Here is a 20586-nt window from a genome sequence, read left to right on the forward strand (position 1 = left end):
ACTTCACCTCTCTGGGCTTCCAGGTCCTTATCTATAACTGGGGGAGCAGGGTTGTGGTCAAGATTCAAAACAATGCAAGTAAAGGCACTGGCACCGTGCCTGGATGCACCATCCGCATCAGTAAATGTCATGTTCACATGTGCATATGCCTGGTTCCTCACTACCAACCCCTCCACAGGGCTGAAAGTAGCAATCACGTGGGCTGGAATACAGAATCTACTACCACTAAATGCTGTCCAGCTCAGGGCAGGCAAGGGGTCTCCAGTGTTCTGACTCCAGTCCCACTGGGATGGAGCTTGTTTCTCTGGAGTTTCCACCACCTCCAACGCTGCATGCCAGCATTTCTCACCTCAGGCAACAGCTCTGCTAAAGCACTACAATTAGGAGTGACACACCTGCTCAGATGTTAACACAGCTACTCCTGCAGTTACCTGGCCTCTGACAGAATTGAGAACCTGATTCCCAGACGCCTTGTGGAAGCCAAGAAAGAGACTGCCAACCCATTACACCACAGGTCCAGCCAACTATGAGAGTGCGCCTCTAAATTACCCCCTGTTCACTGGACTGAGGAAGTAGCATTTGTTTTTATTTTCCAGGACAGACAGTCAATCACTCGTAGGTGGTGGAAATAAAGATAAATACTACCCATTGAACTTTAAATCAAAATGCTAATCCCAGGCTGACTTCTCTGTCAAGGTCTGACACTGAAATAATTCAGCAGGCTTTGATTATGCCCAAAATTAACGCTCTGGTGGAGATTATGTCTATTAATCACAGATTCTGATGGCATAGCTGCTCATATTCATCTGCTGGTGACATCCGACACTGTTCTGACAGCCAGGAGACCTTCACTTGGATGTCCTCAACTTACGGATTACAAGCCAACCTCCAACGAGGAGTATGAGCCACAGGATCATAGGGTCATCTAAGAAGTAGCTGGAGGCGGCCATGTCCTGAACATAAAAAGATGTCAAAGCATTGTTCTGTATTTGCTAAGGACCAAGCAACAGGAACTTGGGCTGGCCAACATGAGTCCCACAAAAGACCCAAGGGTGGCCCCTGGGGATGAGACCCAGCTGTGATGTCACACTGCAGACAAGACCAAACAGCCAGCAGTCATATTCCAAAAGACTATCCGGAGTCAGTAGTTTGTTTTGTGTGAGGGGGAACAATTTTTCTTAACTCTGGAGGTCTACTAGAGGGGAGAGTTAGGAATCCAGATCAGAAGATCACATGTGCGTTTGATCTCCAAACTGCTGCACTCCTGAAATCTCCCCTCAATATGACCTCTCCTGCAACAAATATGTATTTATCACTTACTATTTACCAGGCTCTATTCTAGGCATTTGGGATATGTCTGAACAAAACAGATCAAGATCCTTGTTATGGGCTTGCATTCCAAGGAGTTTCAAAATCCCCCTGGTCCCTGGACCTTCTCATCTCCTGCCTAGATAGTCTTCCTCCCTGCTCTCTAGTTGGTCTAGTTAGTCTTTTTTCCCACCACACCCCATCTTAGCTGCCTCCCCTCCACCACCCAAGTGTTAGGGCAGCTTTCTTAAAGGTAAATTTGCCTAAAACCCTTTAGTGGCTCCCCTGCCTAAGGTTGAGAAACCATCCTCTTATCATGCTCTGGGGGCCTCCGTAACTATCTCTGCTTATTCCTCTACACTCAACTCGGTCCACTCCCCTTACAGCACACGGTGCTATAGAAATACAGGGCAGACAGTAGAATCTCAGCACACACCATGCTGGGTGACCCTCTGCCCTTCTGTTGGCTGGTCACTTGCCAGGCACGCCCTTTATCCTTCATCCCTGCCCTTCACCTCCTCATGCCTGGAGACTCAGCCTCACAGGCAGCTCCTCCAGACACCCTCAGGCCTGGCCGGGCCCCACCCTGGGGCCCCACAGTATACTCTGCCTCCTTCAGTCCTGGCACCCATCACACTGAATTGTCATCACCTGCTCATTTGCTCGCTGCTCTTATCTCCCAAGAGACTGAACTCCATTTAGTCTGAAACAATGCTTTACACATTTTGTAGTCCCAGCAGTGTCTGGAACATATTAGGTGCTCAATGAAAGTTTACTATCCTGAACCAATCATGCCATAAAACCTAACCACCCTTTAGTACATTGTTTCCATGGGAAAATTGTGTTCCAAGTGCTGCCTGGCCTGTCGGGGACACAGCTCACCCACTTACAGTCCTAATGACAAGAACATGAGTTCATCCAGCACACTCTATCCTGCGCAGTCTTTCTCATCAAAGCAGAGGGCCTGGGGACGGGGGGCAGGGTCACAGGGTCAGTGTTGCACCCCTGGCAGACCAAAGCTAAGAAGTCTAGGTGGATTCGTCCCTAAGGCCTCACTTATGGGGGCGCTGAGAGTCCCATGGGACCCCAGGATGGCTTTTGCCTGATGTTGACTCATGGTCTCTCGGACATTATCCCTGAAGTTGAGCACACAGGGCTGGGATCAGGTCACAAAGGGCATGCACTCCTGAAACTCAGACTTCCACCTGCAAATATTCAAGACTCTTCTTCTCCAACCAGAAAAAAATTCATTTATAAAGCACTTTTTAAAAAACAGCATTACTGGTCATTGCTAAGACCTAACCAATACCAGTACCTTCTAAAAGTGAAAATCACATAAACTATGAGTGATTGAACACAACATTAAATACACTGAATTGCAGGGTTAGAAATTTGTCTCCTTTTCAATTATTTATGGTTCTCTGATTAAGACAGAAGAAAGTTTCAGCTGGAGACTTGTATATCATTAGCTGTTCTCTACCACTTGCTAATTTCATTTTTAAGGAATTGAGAGCCGGTTTCAGACTCAGTCAAAAGTTAGAGTTTGATGACATCAACTTCATTGTCCACATGTTTATCGTCACTTTCAATTTGTGATAAGTGAGATTGTTTTCCATTGACAATGATGGAATCAAGTTTCCTTCTAAAAATACAGGTATTTAAGGTTTTCAGTGAATTAAGGAAAAATATTCCATAATAATGGTATAGTTTGTATGTGGGTAAGGGGGAACTCATAGCAGTGATACTTGGGTGACTGAAGCCAGAAGAGGAACCGCCATGAGCAGGTCTCGGGGTGGTGCAAGGACCCAGACACCTCACTTGAACGTTTGGAAGTTTAGTTGCCTCATGATCTGTCCCAGATTTCTTCTCAGTTCTGTTTGCCATTGCCTTGCTCCCAGCCTGGCTTTGGCTCCATTCTGTGAGGTTTTGGGTTACTGTCACAAATGCCCTTGTGCACCCCTGTTGAAGGCCCTCTACAGCCTGCCCAGCTCTGTCTTGCATGTTGATGTTGGGTTGTCAGATTCAGCAAGCCAACAAACAACAGGACACCCAGTCAAATTTGAATTCCTGATAAACAATGAATAATTTTCTTAGAATAAGTATGCCTCAAATATCGCATGCAATATGTCAATGTGTGTCCCACACAATATTTTGCGCTTAAAATACCTAAAACTAAAAAGTATCTATTGCTTACTTGGAAGTCAGATTTAGTGGGCAATCCTGTATTTTATCCAGCAACCCTACCCTGCCATGACTCTGAACAATGCCGCTCTCACAAGACATTGGCACAATTGGACAATTTCTGAAAGCATCATTGATATTTTTCTTTTTCAGAGTAGCAGCCCCACATTCTCTCAAGTATATCATAGAAATATCCAAACAGGTTCAGTTCTCCTTCAATAGGGTTGAACCAAGGAAGAATATAGAATCTCCTCTTTGAGAAATCAGAAAATCTCAGAAGCATGTATTGCTTCTGTAACCAGAGGAAAGGGCAATAAATGTTATAAAACAGGGGACAAAAAGCTACTGGGCCAAGCCACAATGGCCTGAAGGCAGGGAAAGTAGCCGTCTTTCCATTTGTAGAGAAGCAATGTTTAGGAAAGTGAAGGGATCAAGAGTCAGCCTAACCACAGGGGGAGAAAGGTCTTTGAGGACATGGCGGCAGCTTGTGGGAACTTCTATGGAGATGTTTGAAGGGAAGGAGGAGGCATCCGAGGGGTGGGATAGGCAGAAGCGAACTTCTATTACTTTTTTGGAATCAGATAGGGCAGAAAGGTCCCTAAATTTTGGGAGCCTGAGGAAAGAAAGCTGGAGAAAGTGCAGATGAGAAAGGGTGAAAGGCCATGGCCCAAGAGTATCTGCAGGTTCCTAAGTCTGCCCAGCTGTGGGATTGGGCAGCTGTTCTAGAATTGTGGGATCAGAGTCCTGCTCAACAGGCCACAGCTCCCTTTCTGGGAATCTGTATTGCTGTGGGTCCACTCCTGGCCTCCCAGCTGCCCTCCTCTGCTCCAGGACAGGTTAGAGGCCACACTTGCAAGTGTTTTCAGAAATCTGGGAAGCAATTTGCCAGGGGCAGGACACTGGGTCCCAGTTATACTAATGAATGGCCCCCTTATGATTCATCTTCTCACCAGAGACTATTCTGGAATTTCTTTATTGGAAGGGTTTAGGGGAAGCACTCTGGTTAGATGGAAGATGCTAGAAGCTACATATTCCTGGGAGTTTGCATGACAGTAGGAAGTCATTGTCCATTTCAAGAATGGAGAGAAAGCTGACAGAGGGTAGGAGGAGTTTAAAATCCCTTCCTCAAGGCCCTTGCTGAGGTTTCCACTTGGCATTCATCACCCAGGGCTTCTACCCTTTCTTTATTCAGCCTGTAGCACTCTCGTATCAAGGACAAAGGTGTCAGACTCTCCAGGGCAGAAGGCATTTCAGCATCTTATGGCCCACCAGACACCAGCCGGGAGGGCAAGGTTGCATCTGTGGCCCAAGGCCAGACAGAGGTCAGGCCAGAAGGGAACCCTTGAACACGGTCATGCCCATCAGCCTGCCAAGGACTCCCAGAACACTCTCCTACACGTGTTACGTTTTTGAGAGGAAAAAATAATAAGCACCCCCTTCCGAGGAAAGCTCATGCTTTTTGCTAGTGGCTTCAACCATGCTGCCTTTCTCTGAGTGCTTCCCTCACCTGCCGTGCTCCTCGGCCCAGACCCCCATCTCCAGATCAAAATTCCCCAAAGCTCCCTGCAAAACTCCCCCACCATCCTCAGGACAATGTGCACGTATGTTAATAAAAATTAAAATTTTAATTTAAAATATTTTTAAAGATAAAAGAGATCAGAAGAAATATCATTTTGCAATAAAGGCAATAGGAAAATTAGTGAAATATGACATGCTACAGGTGAGATAGCACTATAATAGTATCGTATGTGTGTTAATTCCCTGATTTTGATTATTGTACTGTGGCTAGGTTAGGAGTTTTTATTGCTTTTAGGAAACAGACACTGAAGTAATTAGGAGTAAATGGGCATATGTCTGCAACTTATTGTCAATCGATTCTGAAAAGAACAATTATACATATATATGGCACATATGTGTGCAGGGGAGGAATGAGCACAATGTGGTAAAATGCTAACGCTGGAGAAATGCAGGTGAAGGGCTGTATTAGCTTCCCGGGGCTGCTGTAACAAAGTACCACCAACTGGTGACTTTCACAGCAGAGACTTATCTCACAGTTCTGGAGGCAGAAATCTGAAATGATGGTGTTGGCAGGGTTGGTTCTTTCTGAGGGCTGTGAGGCAGAATCTGTTCCAGGCCTCTCTCGTAGCTTCCGATGGTTTGCTGGCAATCTTTGGTGTTCTTTGGCTCACAGACACATCACTCTGATCTCTGCTGTCATGTTCTCATGGCACGCTCCCTGTGTGCATGTCTGTGTCCAAATTTCCCCTTTTTACAAGGACACCAGTCATGCTGGAATAGGGACCTATCCTATTCCAGTATGACCTCATCTTAATTTAACTGCTTATTCTGCATGGACCCTATTTCCAAATAAGGGCACATTCTGAAGTTCTGGAGATTAAGATTTTAACATACCTTTTTAGGGGGACACAATTCAATCTTTAATAAGAATATACTGGAGTTGTTTGTAATATACTTAAAACTTTTCTCTAGGTCTGCAATTATTTCAAAATTAAAAGTTTTTTGCAAAGATAAACAGAAAGAAGCTCTAAGAAGGATTGAGGGGAAGGTGTGAAGGGGAGGAAAGAATTATTGAGGGGATGCCTTCTCAGAGACGCAGGGTTCTAAAAGCCCACCAGCAAGACAGCTTTTGAGAGGTACCGAGTTGCCTTCTCCTGATAGGTCCTCATGGCCCCAGGACAAAGAGAGTCCTCCACTCAACCACCCCCACCCCCAAAGTCTTACCTTGGAGAGGAAACTCCCATGATTTGGGTTGAAAACATGAATTTATTTTTCTCCCTCCAAAACAAGCTTGGAGCAGAGCACACTTGCCCAGCATCTCAATAGATGCTAGTGGTGGTTAATTAAAAGAATGTTGCTAAACAAAGACAGCTAAATAATTGTGTGTCTCACAGAATTTTATTCCTTAACTTGTACCTCTTAAAAATAGCACACTCCATATGAGAGTTTTCCTTTTATTCAAATCCTGTCTGAGAAACAGTGCATTTATACAGCAGTACTTCATCTACTCAGAGAAGGAAGGAGCCCCAGGAATTGGTTAGCATTCTCAAAATAGGGTATGACCTGGGTGATCAGAAGGCCCCAACCCTGCCAGCCTCCTCCAGCTCATGTCTCAGCCACTCAGACTTCCTCCTTTATCACGTCCAGGGACGGGACCCTGCAGATACAGGAAATCTTGGGGTGGCATCTTTTTAACTAGGAACTTCTCATACTTGAGAAGCATCACCAAACCAATCCAGGTGTCTATGCCCTGATTTGGTGCCCGTACATGCCCAGGACTTCACTGAGCATCTCTAGGAAGCACCATTAGACCCCTTCCCTGGCCTGCAGCCTCCTTCAATCCCCAAGTGTCCCTCAAAGGGCCATTCCCCATCCTCCATCCTTGCCAGTCACTCCTGATCAACTGCAGAGAATGGAAATAGCACTAGGCAGAGCATCAGGTAGGATCTTCACTTCTAGCTGTGCCCCAAACTCACTGCCTGACCCTGGGGCAGTAATTCAGCCACTTGGGATCCCAGGTTCCTGATCTATAAAATGACAGATCGAGGCAGATGCTAGGAATTAACACATATTTTTCAAGTGTAGTGGCTCAACTAGGGTCTAGCATCCAAGAAAGTTCTAACTAACCACGAAAAGAGCAAAAGGACAGTCTCTCAGCCTAAAATGCTCCATTTTTTCTCATCCCACTTGAGAAGCTGTGAGAACTATGCCAAACTTCTCATTACAATATATTCAAAGTCTATTAAGACTCCATGATCTTTTTTTGTTCCTACTCACACAGTGTTGGTTTTACCTACATCCTTTGCTGCAGTGATTTTCACTAACCCTTCACCCAAAGCCCCAAATGCCAAACACGTGAATTTTGCACATTTATTCCTACTTCGTGGAAACTATCCAATGGGCCAACTTCCCTCAATGGGGCACCACAAAAGAGAAGGCAGGAGTCCATAGTGCAGGATCTCAAAGAAGGAAGCCACCCGTGGACCAGGCAGTCCAGAAGGCTTCCTCAGTTCAGGAAAGTTTGAAATAGGCCAAAGGGTACAGAAGGGTTCAGATGGAAAGGGTGAAAAGTGAGGGCAGAAAAAAAAGCATAAGCAAAGAGATGCTGGTGAGGAGAGTGGATTGCCCATCTGAGGAGCAGCCCAGCAAGACAATGAGGATGCCAGGCAGAGAGGCGGGCAATGCAGGGGGTATGAATGAAAGGCTTTGCAGGTCGGTTTCTGCCAGCCAGCACCCACTCACCCTACTTTTCCTAACTGTGTACTCTTGATCTGCAATTTCACCCCTCCCCATTCTCAGTCTCTGCCTTTAAAGTGCCGCCTCCAACCCAGCTCCCCAGTGGAAGGAGCAATCTAGGCCAAACAGTGAATTCTAGCCCCTACACATGTGGACTGGTTGAGAACTAAACATGCTACACACCGAAACTGGGATCAATCAGAATGACCCTCAGGACTTGTGCAGGAACTACCAAGAAATTAGTCTCCCTGTTTCTGCTGTAGTCAGAACATAAACCTGATGACCATGATGGGAGAGCTTTAGGCTAACCCAGAAGAAGTGGGGCTGAAGACAGAGGAACAGTCCCAATAGCATCTTAAATGCAGTCATGCCCGAAACTAGTATTGCACAGTACTTTCAATCACAGAAGCCCATAAGGAGTATATGTGTGTGTGTGTGTGTGTGTGTGTGTGTGTGTGTGTGTGCGCGCGCACGCGCACACATCTGTTGATTTTGTTTCTTGTCACTCAAAACCAAAATAATTGTAATGGGAAGCTTAGATTATAGAGAAGAAGAAGCACTAGACTAAGGCGTTAGAGAAACCTGGCCAGATCCCAGCATTACCATATAGTAATTGTGTGAATTTGTAAGTAAGCCACTTAGGTTCCACAAACCTCCATCTCCTCATCTTTAAAATGGGCATAATAATTCATGAGTTGACTCACGTGAAAGGGCAAGCTCCTTGAGTAATGGAATCTGTGGTGTTTGTACTTGATGCAGGAGATGCTGCAGCATTCTGAGCAGAGAACTCACTGGAGGGAAAATTATTCCAGGCCCTGTACAGGCAGGATGGGGCCAATGATCCCTGCCACCCAGGGAACCTATTGCATGCACTATGCTATCCAGGTTGAAAAGCGGTAAAATACCCCATGGATGTTGTGTCAGATGTTCAGAGAAGAGAGGTGAAGCATCTTTCACACTGTGTACCGTGCTCACCAGGGCACGCTGAATAAGAAGTCACCTATGCCACCCTGGCCTTTCCCCCTACAAAACAGAAAGATGACTCTTACCCTCTTCCCTCGGGAACGGGACAAGAATTAACTATGAGCTCTATAAACTACTTTGTACGCCCTGTGGAAAAGCTGCTATATAGCTACAAGGGGGTGATTAATTTTATCTCTCTCAATGTCTCGGTATCATTTGCCAAAATGATGATTTATTATTTAGACAACCTTTATATTTCCAAGGGGCTTTAAAAATCATTTATAGTGGAGAATGAAATAAAACTGATTAGGGCCCTGAAAAACAGGAATGGTGAAGAAATGTACAAGGAACTGGGGGTTATTTATTCACAACCAGAGAAGGCAAATGAAGGACACAGCAAGATCCATCGATTGTATGCAAAGCAGAACTGCTAAGGAGAGGCCCATATCTTCCCCCATATGATGATGGGAAAGACAAACTGGAAAAGACAGCAATGCATCTGGACTGGTGTAGGCTAGACATCAAGCAGATAACAGGAAGAACTTCCTAACTGTCTACTAGCTCTTAGCTCAGCATCTAAAAAACATTTTCAATTGCTTTTTTTTTTTGAGACGGAATCTCACTCTGTCATCCAGGCTGGAGTGCAGTGGCACAATCTCAGCTCACTGCAACCTCCACCTCCCGGATTCAAGCAATTCTCCTGCCTCAGCCTCCAGAGTAGCTGGGATTACAGGTATGCACCACCACACTTGGCTGATTTTTTTTTTGTTGTATTTTTAGTAGAGACGGGGTTTCACTGTATTGGCCAGGCTGGTCTCAAACTCCTGACCTCGTGATCCACCTGCCTCAGCCTCCCAAAGTGCTGAGATTACAGGCGTGAGCCACCACACCCGGCCTCAATTGCCTTTTATAGATGATAGCTGAAGTGAAACAAAATGTAGAAAGACAATGCAGGTATGGTAAAGGAAAGGCATCTTCAAGGAATGATAAAAGATGAGAAAGATAGTAGAAAACTGGGAGGGGGAAATTTAATCCTTCTTTCAGGAAGAAAAGGATCATGAAAGGATGCCATGAGCCAAACCATGGTGGATGAAGGAGATTAGAGTATACTAATATGCAGAGAAAGCATAGAAAGCTCCTAGAGGCAACATGGGTTGAGTAATAAGCCGCACCAAACCTACTCCCTTTCCTTCTTGAAAATTTCCCTAGGACACAAGATCATGGTGTACCTAGATTTCAGCAAAGCACTTGCTGAAATGGACCATATGGAGAACCGCAGGCCAGGGCAAGTACAAACTGGTGAATTCACAGCTGGCAGAAAAATGGCACCCAAAGAGGGTCCAACAGAAGCAGCATCCCCTGTGGGATATTACTTCTGTCCTCTTTGGCATTTTTATCAGGCTTGGATGAAACCCTGCAAGGGACACTCATTCAATCTCAATTGCTGGGATGCTTGGCTAAACCCAACCGGATGAAATGAACAGTTCTGGACACTTAGGTTCAAAACCATCCCATCAGCGCTACAATAGACCTGGCCTGATTGACATTTATGTCGTCAAACTGAAGACCAACTGCCAAGCTTCTAAAACTGACAGACAGATGATCGTAACATCTCCAGCCTGCCATTTTTAGAGCAGGATTCACCAAGAGGCAGGCCTGCACTGGCCATCCCCTTCCCATTATAGAGGTCTTCAGTCACATGCCAGGACTGTGACCACTGACCCTGGACCTGTCTGGGTTTTATCTTATATAGCAAATTCAAGGAACTGCTTGTGTTCCCGTTATCTATTGAGTGTAACAAATTACCCACGAAATGTACTGGCTTGAGACAGTAATGTTTTATTAGCTCTTATAGTCCTGCAGGTTGGCTGGGCCCAACTGGATAGTTCTCACTTGGGGTGGCTCAGGAGGTTGCAGTCAGATGTTGGCAGGAACTGCAGTCATCCAAAGCCTCTACTACTGCTTGATGCCAAAATGGTCCACTCACATGGCTGGCAGTTGGTGCTGGCCGTCAGCTGGAAGCTCACCTTGGGCTGTCAATTGAAGTACCCATACACGGCCCCTCCATGCATCTTACAACATAGCAACTAGGTTCCCAGAGTGAGCGTTCTAACAGCTGGAGTCCCTAGAGATCCAGGTAAAAGCTGTGAGGCTCCTTCTGACCTAGCTTTAAAAGTCCCAGACCATCACCTCTGCCACATTTTACTGGTCAAGCAAGTCATCAAGTCCAATCCATATTTAAGGGGAGGAAAGTTAGACTCTAGGTTGGCAAGTTCCCATCGCCAAAGAGCTTGTTGGATGGGAGATATCTGCTGTAGCATCTTTGAGAAATATAACTGGCCTCTGCTTTTGACAACAGGGAGCAATGTGATGAGAAGGATTCCAATTAGCAAAAGTACTGTCATCAGTTGGTGATGTGCTGCTGTGCGTCACACCCTAGGAACCCAGACCTAGGCCCTTCAAACCCAGTGTGCACCAACTGGCACTGTGCCCAACATAGTCAACATCGAGTTTCTGCCTCCCATTCTCCTTCCAGGGACCCACATGCCTCCCAGTACTTCAGCCCCGACAGGCTCCGCTTCATTGTCATCTCCACCCTGACATGCCATATCAATGGGAATTAACAGCCTCATCATGCTGGGCACACAAGAAACTACCACTTAGTCAATTGCAAGAGCTAGGATTACCAAAAAAAAAAAAAAAAAGGCATTATCCTTTTTATAAACATTCAGAGAAAACTCAGAGAAATCGTATTTGTTTTTGATTATTCTAAGTTTGCAAGCTGAAGCATTCATGGTTCATAAAACCCATGTATTTGTTCCAAATGTCAGTGTGCTTCCCTTTGTGCAGCAGCAGATGCTGGGCACGGGGAGGGCTGATGGAAGGCCTTCCGCATCTGTGCTAATAGATCATGTCTTACAGCCTCCCCTCCTTGGCTCACCATTTCCCTGCTTTCTTCTCACTCTGCTGTTGCAGGCATCTGTGACATCATAGCCTGTTGCCATGGAAACTGATGCTATCACAGACTTCTAACTTTAGGCAATAAAATTTCCTTGTATTGACAATTTCCTGAGTGGATATCAGCATGGATCTTCACGTGTACGAAGGAGAGTGGAAAACTTACCAGCTTCCTGAATATTTACTGAGATCTGCATGGCTAATTGCCTCATGGGAAGAGTAGAAAGAAACCTGGCTGGACCTAGAAGACACTCTGGTGTTACCCTGCCAAGCTGGGCCTTGGTTTTCCTATCTGTCAAATGGAAATGATAGTGCTTAGCCTTTGGAGTTGTTGCGAGGGGTACATGAGAGTTTCCTGTTACGGAGCCTGAGGGGAGGCAGGTGCTCACCAGGCAGGCCTTCCTTCCCCAAGACCCCCAGACCTTAAACTTTAAGAGTTTGTGTGATCTGTTTCAGCATGACCCCTGGCAGACATTAGGGTGTGGGAATGAGAGCAACTGAGGGGACCACGATGACATGGACTTTGCTCCCCTCATTGTCACCTCCCTCTTTCTCCTGTCCTTCTGTCTTCACTGTCCACTGCTCCTGCGATCTGCCAGCTAAGCTAGTTCTACCTAGAAAGGGCTTCTCTCTAAACTGACTTCCTCCATTAAGGAGGCAGTTGAGTCGTTACTCAAGTTCACACCTTCTTCTGAGTGATTTAATGGCTTTTAAGCAAAAGCAATTATCTGAGAGGCCTCAGGCCCAAGGGAAAGCCAGTGGAGCTTTTAAACCAGGGTCTGGGCTCTTGGAATGTGCAGGGAATGAGTAGACTGGGTGGTCCTGTAGTCCTGTGGTCCTGAGGGGTCACGTACCCTTCGCGACAACTCCAAAGGCTAAGCATTATCATTTCCATTTTACAAATAGGAAAATCACTTCTGCCTCCCTTTTCACCAGATCTGAGGCAAGGTTGCAGGCCTTGCCAGTCACCCACACCTGATCCCTGTGTGAACTGCCTGGGTTCGTTTGTGCCAAGCCAAAGCTACAATCTGCTACCCCAACTCCCACAAGCAATCCCAGCATTTCTGAGAAAGACACAAATCTCTTCCAAGGTGACCAGAAAAAAATTTAAATTTAACTGCAACAGAATGCTATTTTAAAATAGAAGGGTCTCTAATGTAACTTAGATCTGTCATCTTTGCAAAATGAGGCAAAAGACGAACAGAAAGCACTTTGGTGCAGTATGGTGCATAGAGCAAGCCTCTCCAGGGAGGGCTTGGAGTGGTCTTTGCTCACCGATAGAACAGAACTATATTCTACAACTTTAAGCAGTATGTTAAATAAGAATTGTGGGCATTCCTCAAAAATGTTTAGGCAACTTCCTGACTTTAGGAAGTGATTCCTTTTTGCAATGGGAATGAAAAATAAATAAATATATGTTGGTTAGTGCCCCCATCACCCTGCATACCACATCAGCCTATAACAGCTCTGCTCACTCATGGCCAAATCTGAGTGAACGGTGGTTGATCACGGGAGTTGAGAGAGGCCAGGGGCCCAGGAAGCTTAGGCTGGGGAGTGGTGTGTGGAGTTTGACCATGCCTGGACAGCAGCTACTGTGCTGAGTCACTGCTCAGACACAGCAACACGGGGCACAGCGAGTGTAGCAGCATGACAGATAGGACCCCAGGAGCCATAGGGCCTAAAGCTGGGTCCCAGGCAGTGGGCAAGCAGAGGGAAGGGGGATGTCTTTGCCAGCTATGGCACTCCATTACAGCTGGAACACATCCCCAGCATTAGATATGAAGCAGGGATATCTCCTACCTCCTATACTCATCTCAGGCAGCACAAGGACTTATGGGGAGCTCCCTTCCTCCTCCTCCTTTTCAACATTGTCTTTCACTTTGCGTTTAACCAAAGTTCTCCTGGATGAAACTGTCCGGGAAGGGCCACTCTGCTGTTAACCCACTTGGTGTGTGACCTCAAGCTCCGACCTCCCTAATCTCTTTTCCGCCAACAACTGGACCAAACCCAGGTTGGAAAAAAGGGAGATTTGAGAAGGGCTGTATCCCAAAGGCATCACAACAGCACAGGCTCCCCCAGCCTCCCAGTGTCACCATTCCCAAACAGGTTTCTGTTTGTATTAGATCTTTTCACACCCAAGAATCAGCAGAGAAAGACATAGGAGTCCTCCTTGAACATCAGAGCCAGGCTTCTACCCTTCATCGCCTACGGTCTGGGAGTGTTTTCTTCTGAATTTTTCTTCTTTATTATACAATCTAGCCTTTGAGTATTTTAGGTTTCTGGATTTCATGTTTTACCTTGTCCATATGGGTTTATTCTTTTTTCACCACTAATTCTGTCTCCCCACCCCATGCACCTTTTATCTTTACCCTAACTTTTTCACTTTACTGGCTAATTCCTTTGAACAATTAATTGCCTGGGTATTTTTTTTACCATTTTATTATCATTTTTATTTTTACAGATTCTTAATTCTAATATTTTTTCCTTAACTTTAAAAATCCTGTGATGGTTAATTTTGTGTGTCAACATGACTGGAACACGGTCGCTCAAGTAACTGCCAAACATTACTCTGTGTGCTTCCATGAGGGTATTTTTGGATGAGACTAACATTTCAATGAGTGGACTGGGCAAAGCCAATTGTTTCCCCTTAATGTGGGTGGGCCACATCCAATCAGTTGAAGGCTTGAAAAGAACAAAAAGGCTGACCTTCCCCAGAATATGCCTTTGGGCTGGGACGTCAGCTTTTTTCCTACCTTTGGATTCAAACTGAAACATTGGCTCTTCCTGGGTCTTTAGCCTGCCTTCCTTCAGACAGAACTACACCATTAGCACTCATGATTCTCAGGCCCTCAGATGTGGACTGGAACTACCCATCAGCTCTCCTGGGTCTCCAGCTTGCCAATTCACCCTGCAGATCCTGAGACTTGCCTGCCTTCAAAATTATGTGAGCCAATTCTTCATAATAAATCTTCAGTAAATAAATAAATATCCTATTGGTTCTGTTTCTCTGGAAAACTCTGACTAATAAAAATCCTTTCTCCCTTTTAAAGCTTATCTGGTTTTTGTTTCTTTTGACCAGCATTGGGAACAGCAGGTGCAAATGTTCTGGGGCAGGAGGAAGCATGGAGAGTTTCAAGAAAAGAGAAGGCAGCTTGGGGCCGAGTGGTGGGAGTGTGCACTGTAGGTAACCCAGACAAACACAGATAAATACAAAATAAAATAAAATAAAACATCAAGAACTTGCTGTGAAAGAATTGCTTGAGCTCTAATTATTCTGGCTGCTTGTCTCTGCATGGAATAATATTAATAGTTTTGTGCCTGTGATTAGACGGCCCAGCCTCTGGAGGCTAAAAAGTTACCTTTAAGCATCTCTTCCCCCTGATTCTTCTCTTCATAAAGGCAGCCAGTTTCTGGCCCAAGGGGGTATTCTGTAAACACTGGAAGCAAGGGAGGGAAGAAAGAAGGGAGGAAGGAATTTTCTGAGCCCTCTGGTAGAGAGGCCTCCCTTAGGGGCAGAGAAGCATTTGCCTCCATGCCTAGACTATGGAGAGGCTGTGGTTTTCCTGCAGGGATACTGCTAAGTGCTCTCTAAACCTGCTTTTCCCAGACATGGAGGCTCCTCCATTTCTCAGCTTGGTCCAGGTGGGACCATGAGAGTAGTCTTTGCCAATGGAGTGGAAGAAAGAGGGAGTGATGTTTCTCTCCCAGGCTGAGATAGGTAGGAAGGTAAGAGTAAATGTGCCTTTTCCTCTGTCAGCATTCATCAACAGGGTCTACCAGTATGGGTCCCTGAATGACAGGAGGGGTGAGTGAGGGGAGGGGAAGGGGACAGAACCCCACCACGGGCCTCACCAGACTGTGATATGAGTGAGAAATAAACTTTTATCTTGTGGGCTAAAAAATTTGGAATCAGGTGTTACAGCAATTAGCTGACACTGACTAAATCAGAAATTGGCATGACAGGTGTCCATGTGTCCCCTGAGCTGGGCCCACCCAAGCAAGGCAGAATAGCAAGAAGTATGGGATGGGGCATCTGTAGGCAAGACCGGGCTAGAAAAGAAGGCAACAGAGGCCTCCCAGGCAGACAAAAGTGAGAGAAGCTTTGGCTGCGGGAACACAAGATCCAAGGGCAACTACCTTTCCCACAAAAAGAAGCTGCAAGGGCAGTGTCTGAGCGGCCTGGGGAGGCACAGGGATATGCATGGTAGGGACTCAGCTGCTCTGAGCAGAATCCCACACTGCTGCATTGAGAAGGAAGAGAAGAGGCACAGAGAAGGGAGGAAACATTTATTGAGTGTCTGCTACATACCAAGCTTTGTCTGTACCAGGCAATCCATCTGTGTTATCTCATTTGCTAATTCCAAAGCCCCTATAATGGGATATGATTCATTCTCATTTTATAGAGGAGCTACTTCCAAGGCTTACACCTACAGACTGGTCAAGTGGATATGGGAACCTGGTCTGGGAGATCACCACATGGGCACCTTTCTGCCTCCCTCATAGGAAATGGGAATTCACTAGCAGGGAACCCATAGTGCCTGCTGGCCCCGTGAAAGACATCTATATACAAACGGGAGGCTGCCATCCCCCAGGGCATAGGGAGAGGGAGGACACACATCAAACAGAAGCTCCGACTGATTATGGAAGTGACAGTGATGAGACAGAGGTGTGTTTATGCCTACCTAACGTCCATTTCTCTATGCTCAGAAGTTCACCTCTGCATACAGCAAAAATCCCACCTGCCAAAACATTATCTTGTCTTATAACTCATGTTTAGACCCCTTTCTATGCTGCCTAAATGGCCCCCTTCACTCATAAACTGGCTACTAAGCTTCTCATTGTAGTCTGAAGATTGCATCAGCTCCCACCTCCTACCTCCACCTCCTGTTTCCAGCCAGGCTGCCCTCAACCTCGGTTCATCTTCCCTGCTCACCCCGAAACGCAGTCCTGAAAGGGGAGGGGCCAGATGCTTGGAGGGCTCCCAAGAGACCCAGAGAGAAAAGTCATTATTTGAAAGAAATACTTGAACATGCATGTTTATAGCAGCACAATTCAGAATTCCAAAATCATGGAACCAACCCAAATGTCCACCAATCAAGGAGTGGATAAAGAAACTGTGATATATATATAGTATATAGGATAGAATATGAAATACTACTCAGCCATAAAAAGGAATGAATTAATGGCATTTGCAGTGATCTGGATGGGACTGGAGACTATTATTCTAAGTGAAGTAACTCAGGAATGGAAACTGATATGTGGGAGCTAAGCTATGAGGATGCAAAGGCATAACAAGGATTCAATGGACTTTGGGGACTTGGGGGTAAGAGAGGGAAGAGTTGGAGGCGGGCAAGGGATAAAAGACTACAAATATGGTGCAGTGTATACTGCTTGGGTGATGGGTGCACCAAAATCTCACAAATCGCCACTGAAGAACTTACCCATGTAATCAAATACCACCTGTACCCCAATTACTTATGGACAAATAAAATTTTACAAAGAGACACTATGACTGTCCCCAGCAGCATGGACATACCATAAGGTTGTACATCCTAAGCCAAGGAGGCTGCCTGCCTGTCAGCCTCCTAAACAGGGTTCCAAGGACTTTCAACCTCATTATCCAAGAGCTGGCTGTAGGTTTCTCTTCTTGTTGAATGAAGGGTCAAATGAAAGTGGGGTAGAGAAAGTGAATTCCCCAGTCATTGCCTTACAATCACCTAGGAGTCTGAGATGGTCACCTAAGGGGCCTATCCTGGTACCTGAACATGCCTTCCCTCTTCACGTCTTCCTCTCCACATGGCTCTTAGGAAAGTCAGTGGAATGGAGAACTCCACAAGCTGAGCCAGGAATGGGGTGGGGAAAAAGCATTAAGAAGCCACCTGTTTGAAGAGTGGGTAGGAACATAGGCACAGGACCTCAAGAGGTGTCTGTGAACCTGGCTGCATGTGGCAGACAGTTCTCCCGACCGCCGGTCATTGCACTTTCCCCCCCTGGGCAGGGGCTTGGGATACTGGATCTGATTTCTCTCTATGGATGACCATTCCACCAGGCTTGGGCCAGGAGCTGTCCACCAGAATCAATCGTAACCACCATTATAAGAACAGCTTGTGTTTCCAGAGCACATCCCAGTTTACGAAGCATTTCCCATACATGGGCTCTGATTCCTACTCAACAACCTCTTACTGAAGAGCTCAAAGGGAAAGAGGTTGGACCACATCATCCCCAATGGACAGGTAATGAAACTGAGCTTCAGAGAGATTAGGTGGCTTTCCAAGGTCACACAGCTGGTAAATTTGAGCCAGTTCTCTGACTCCCAATAGCAGCCTCTTGCATGGATTCATACCTTCAGGTCTAAGGCCATGGTGGGGCCAAAAACTACAGAGCTCCATGTGCACTCCTCTGCCAGGACAGGGAAGTGTGCCACCCACTTCCAGCCCTCCACGTGGCCTCAGCTCTGCCACACTGGCCAGAAGCCTGGGAACCAGGTGCTGGGAGAGCCATGGCACCCAGCCCTTTAAACGGTGAAGGAGCTGTGCTGACTAGAATTGCAGGCAATACTGACATTGTTCTACAGAGGAGAGAAAATGTCAGTGAGTGCACTGTCCAGTGCCTCCCAATTCCTGGGGCCACAGAGAGGGGAATGGGCTGACTGGGGCCTTCAAACTTTATTTTTAAACTTTATATATATATATATATATATTTTTTTTTTTTAGGCAGAGTCTGGCTCTGTCCCCCAGGCTGGAGTGCAGTGGCACCATCTCAGCTCACTGCAAGCTCTGCCTCCCGGGTTCACGCCATTCTCCTGCCTCAGCCTCCCGAGTAGCTGGGACTACAGGCGCCTGCCACCACGCCCTGCTAATTTTTTTGTATTTTTAGTAGAGACAGGGTTTCACTATGTCGGCCAGGATGGTCTCGAACTCCTGATGTCGTGATCCGCCCACCTTGGCCTCCCAAAGTGCTGGGATTACAGGCTTGAGCCACCGCGCCCGGCCTTTATTTCTGTTTACAAAAACAGGCAGCCCATAGTCCATGGTTTACAGAATTTGATTAAAAAAAAAAAATACTACAGTCAAATATTACTTATCTTGATTAATCTTTGGTGCCCCCTTAAACTTTGCTCCAAGTGACTGCCTCCTTCATCTTACCCTAGTCCCTGTTCCTCCCGTTCCCCACAAACTGGAATCCTGGTAAGATGGGAGGAAGTCCTGGAGAAGGCAGAGAAGGCAGCAGTGGTCCACAGGCCCTTTCCTTGCTCTGCTGGGTCTGCTGGGAATTCGTCCAGACCGGCTCATACTGAGGGTGAGTGCCCCGGAAAGCCCTGCTGCCTAACCACTGGGACGCCTGTGACTCTTGGCCATGATATGTCATGTCAGGTTACTGAACATCGCCCCAGCACACATGCCCGAATATCAGCTTTTCTAAGCCGCTTGGAACATTGGCCCTCCAAGTCTACGGGAGTAGGCAAGGACTACACACCGGCAATAGATGGGCCAGACAAGGTACTGGCAAGCGGAAGAACGATTTAGGGATCAGTTTTCCCAGAGGAGGGTGCCTGGGAATCTGTTTCAAATGAAAAGAGAGATACAGAAGAAATGACAATACTAATAACTACCACAGGCTTTAAACACCTTATCTCATTTATCTCATAACGATCATGTGAGGTGAGTACCACCATCCCCACTTAAGGGATGAACACATAGAGGCCATAACTGGGAGGTTATATAGTTTGTTCAATGTCAGAGGTGGAATTCAAATCCAGACCTGTCTGAATCTAACACTCAACTGCTTCAGCAAAAAAAATCCAGCCGGGCACAGTGGCTCACACCTGTAATCCCAGCACTTTGGGAGGCGAGGTGGGCGGAGCATTTGAGGTCAGGAGTTCGAAACCAGCCTGGCCAACATGGTGAAACCCCTTCTCTACTAAAAATACAAAAAAAAAAAAAATTAGCTGGCTGTGGTGGTGTGTGCCTATAATCCCAGCTACTCGGGAGGCTGAGGCATGAGAATCGCTTGAACCCAAGAGGTGGAGATTGCAGTGAGCCGAGATCATACCACTGCACTGCAGCTTGGGCGACAGAGCAAGACTCTGTCTCACAAAAAAAAAAAAAAAAAGAAAAAAGAAAAAAGAAAAAAAGCCATTCTATCTGTTCAGGAAGTCATTCAGAAGCACCTCAGAGGCAGAAGGACAACGTGCAGAGGACACAGCGTGTGGCCCCAGCATTTACCTTTGGTGGTTACTTAATCTTTCTGCATCCCAATTTCCATGCCCCCCAAAAAACAAATGTGTACTGATAAATAAATATGGCACAATAACAACTGTTGAAACTAGGGGCAGGGGCTGTGGCATGGGTGTTCACTGCAGCATACTTTTGACTTTTCTGTACTTTTGGAAATATTCATAATAAATTTGGAAAAAAAAACAAAATGTCCCCAGGTCAAAACTGATATATGACCCCATCAAAGAAAGTCCCTGGTATCAAAATAGCTGAATAAAAATAGCTACATTAAACAGCTGCACCAACCCTCCACCGCATTGTGGGAATATAAATTGGTTCAGCCTTTTTAGAGGGCAACTTGCAGCATCCATCAAACTTTGAAACAAGGCACACTGTTTTCTTAAACTTTTTATTTTAAAGAAATAGCAATCACACAAGAAAGTTGCATGAATGGGACCAGAAACCCCCATATTCCTTTTACCCTGATTCACCAATTTTTAATATTTTGCCACATTTGCTTTTTCATCTTCTCTCTCGCCACTGCATATATTTTATGGTACAATAGGATATATCATAATATGATATTACGTATATATTTTATTATATACACATTTATTATATTATATACACACATTTATTTGTTTATTTTCCTCCTTGAGCCCTCTGAGAGCAGGTTGCATACATCATGGCCATTTGCTCCTTAATT

The 20586-nt window shown here is 45.9% G+C and overlaps 1 protein-coding gene and 1 long non-coding RNA gene across 7 annotated transcripts in view; one reads left to right on the forward strand and one right to left on the reverse strand.

The window, feature by feature from the left end:
* Positions 1–20586, reverse strand: part of EPHB1 (EPH receptor B1) — a 501064-nt gene that overhangs the window by 418451 nt on the left and 62027 nt on the right. The window contains exon 1 of one of the 5 annotated variants that reach the window (XM_058433525.1): positions 11648–11672. The exons of the other annotated variants lie outside the window; for them this stretch is intronic. The gene's annotated coding sequence lies outside the window, so the exon portion shown is untranslated. Of the gene's footprint in view, positions 1–11647; positions 11673–20586 lie in introns of those variants that run through there. 5 annotated transcript variants of the gene reach the window in all.
* LOC131382292 (uncharacterized) lies at positions 11459–15426 on the forward strand. Of its 2 annotated transcripts, XR_009211615.1 has the most exons (4): positions 11459–12004; positions 12571–12755; positions 14461–14608; positions 14744–15426. It is a non-coding gene; the product is annotated as an uncharacterized LOC131382292 (long non-coding RNA). The 2 variants fall into 2 exon arrangements; XR_009211614.1 differs by having other exon boundaries at positions 11459–12755.

The sequence above is a fragment of the Hylobates moloch genome, unplaced genomic scaffold, assembly GCF_009828535.3.
Source record: "Hylobates moloch isolate HMO894 unplaced genomic scaffold, HMol_V3 SCAFFOLD_22, whole genome shotgun sequence".
Lineage (NCBI taxonomy): Eukaryota > Metazoa > Chordata > Mammalia > Primates > Hylobatidae > Hylobates > Hylobates moloch.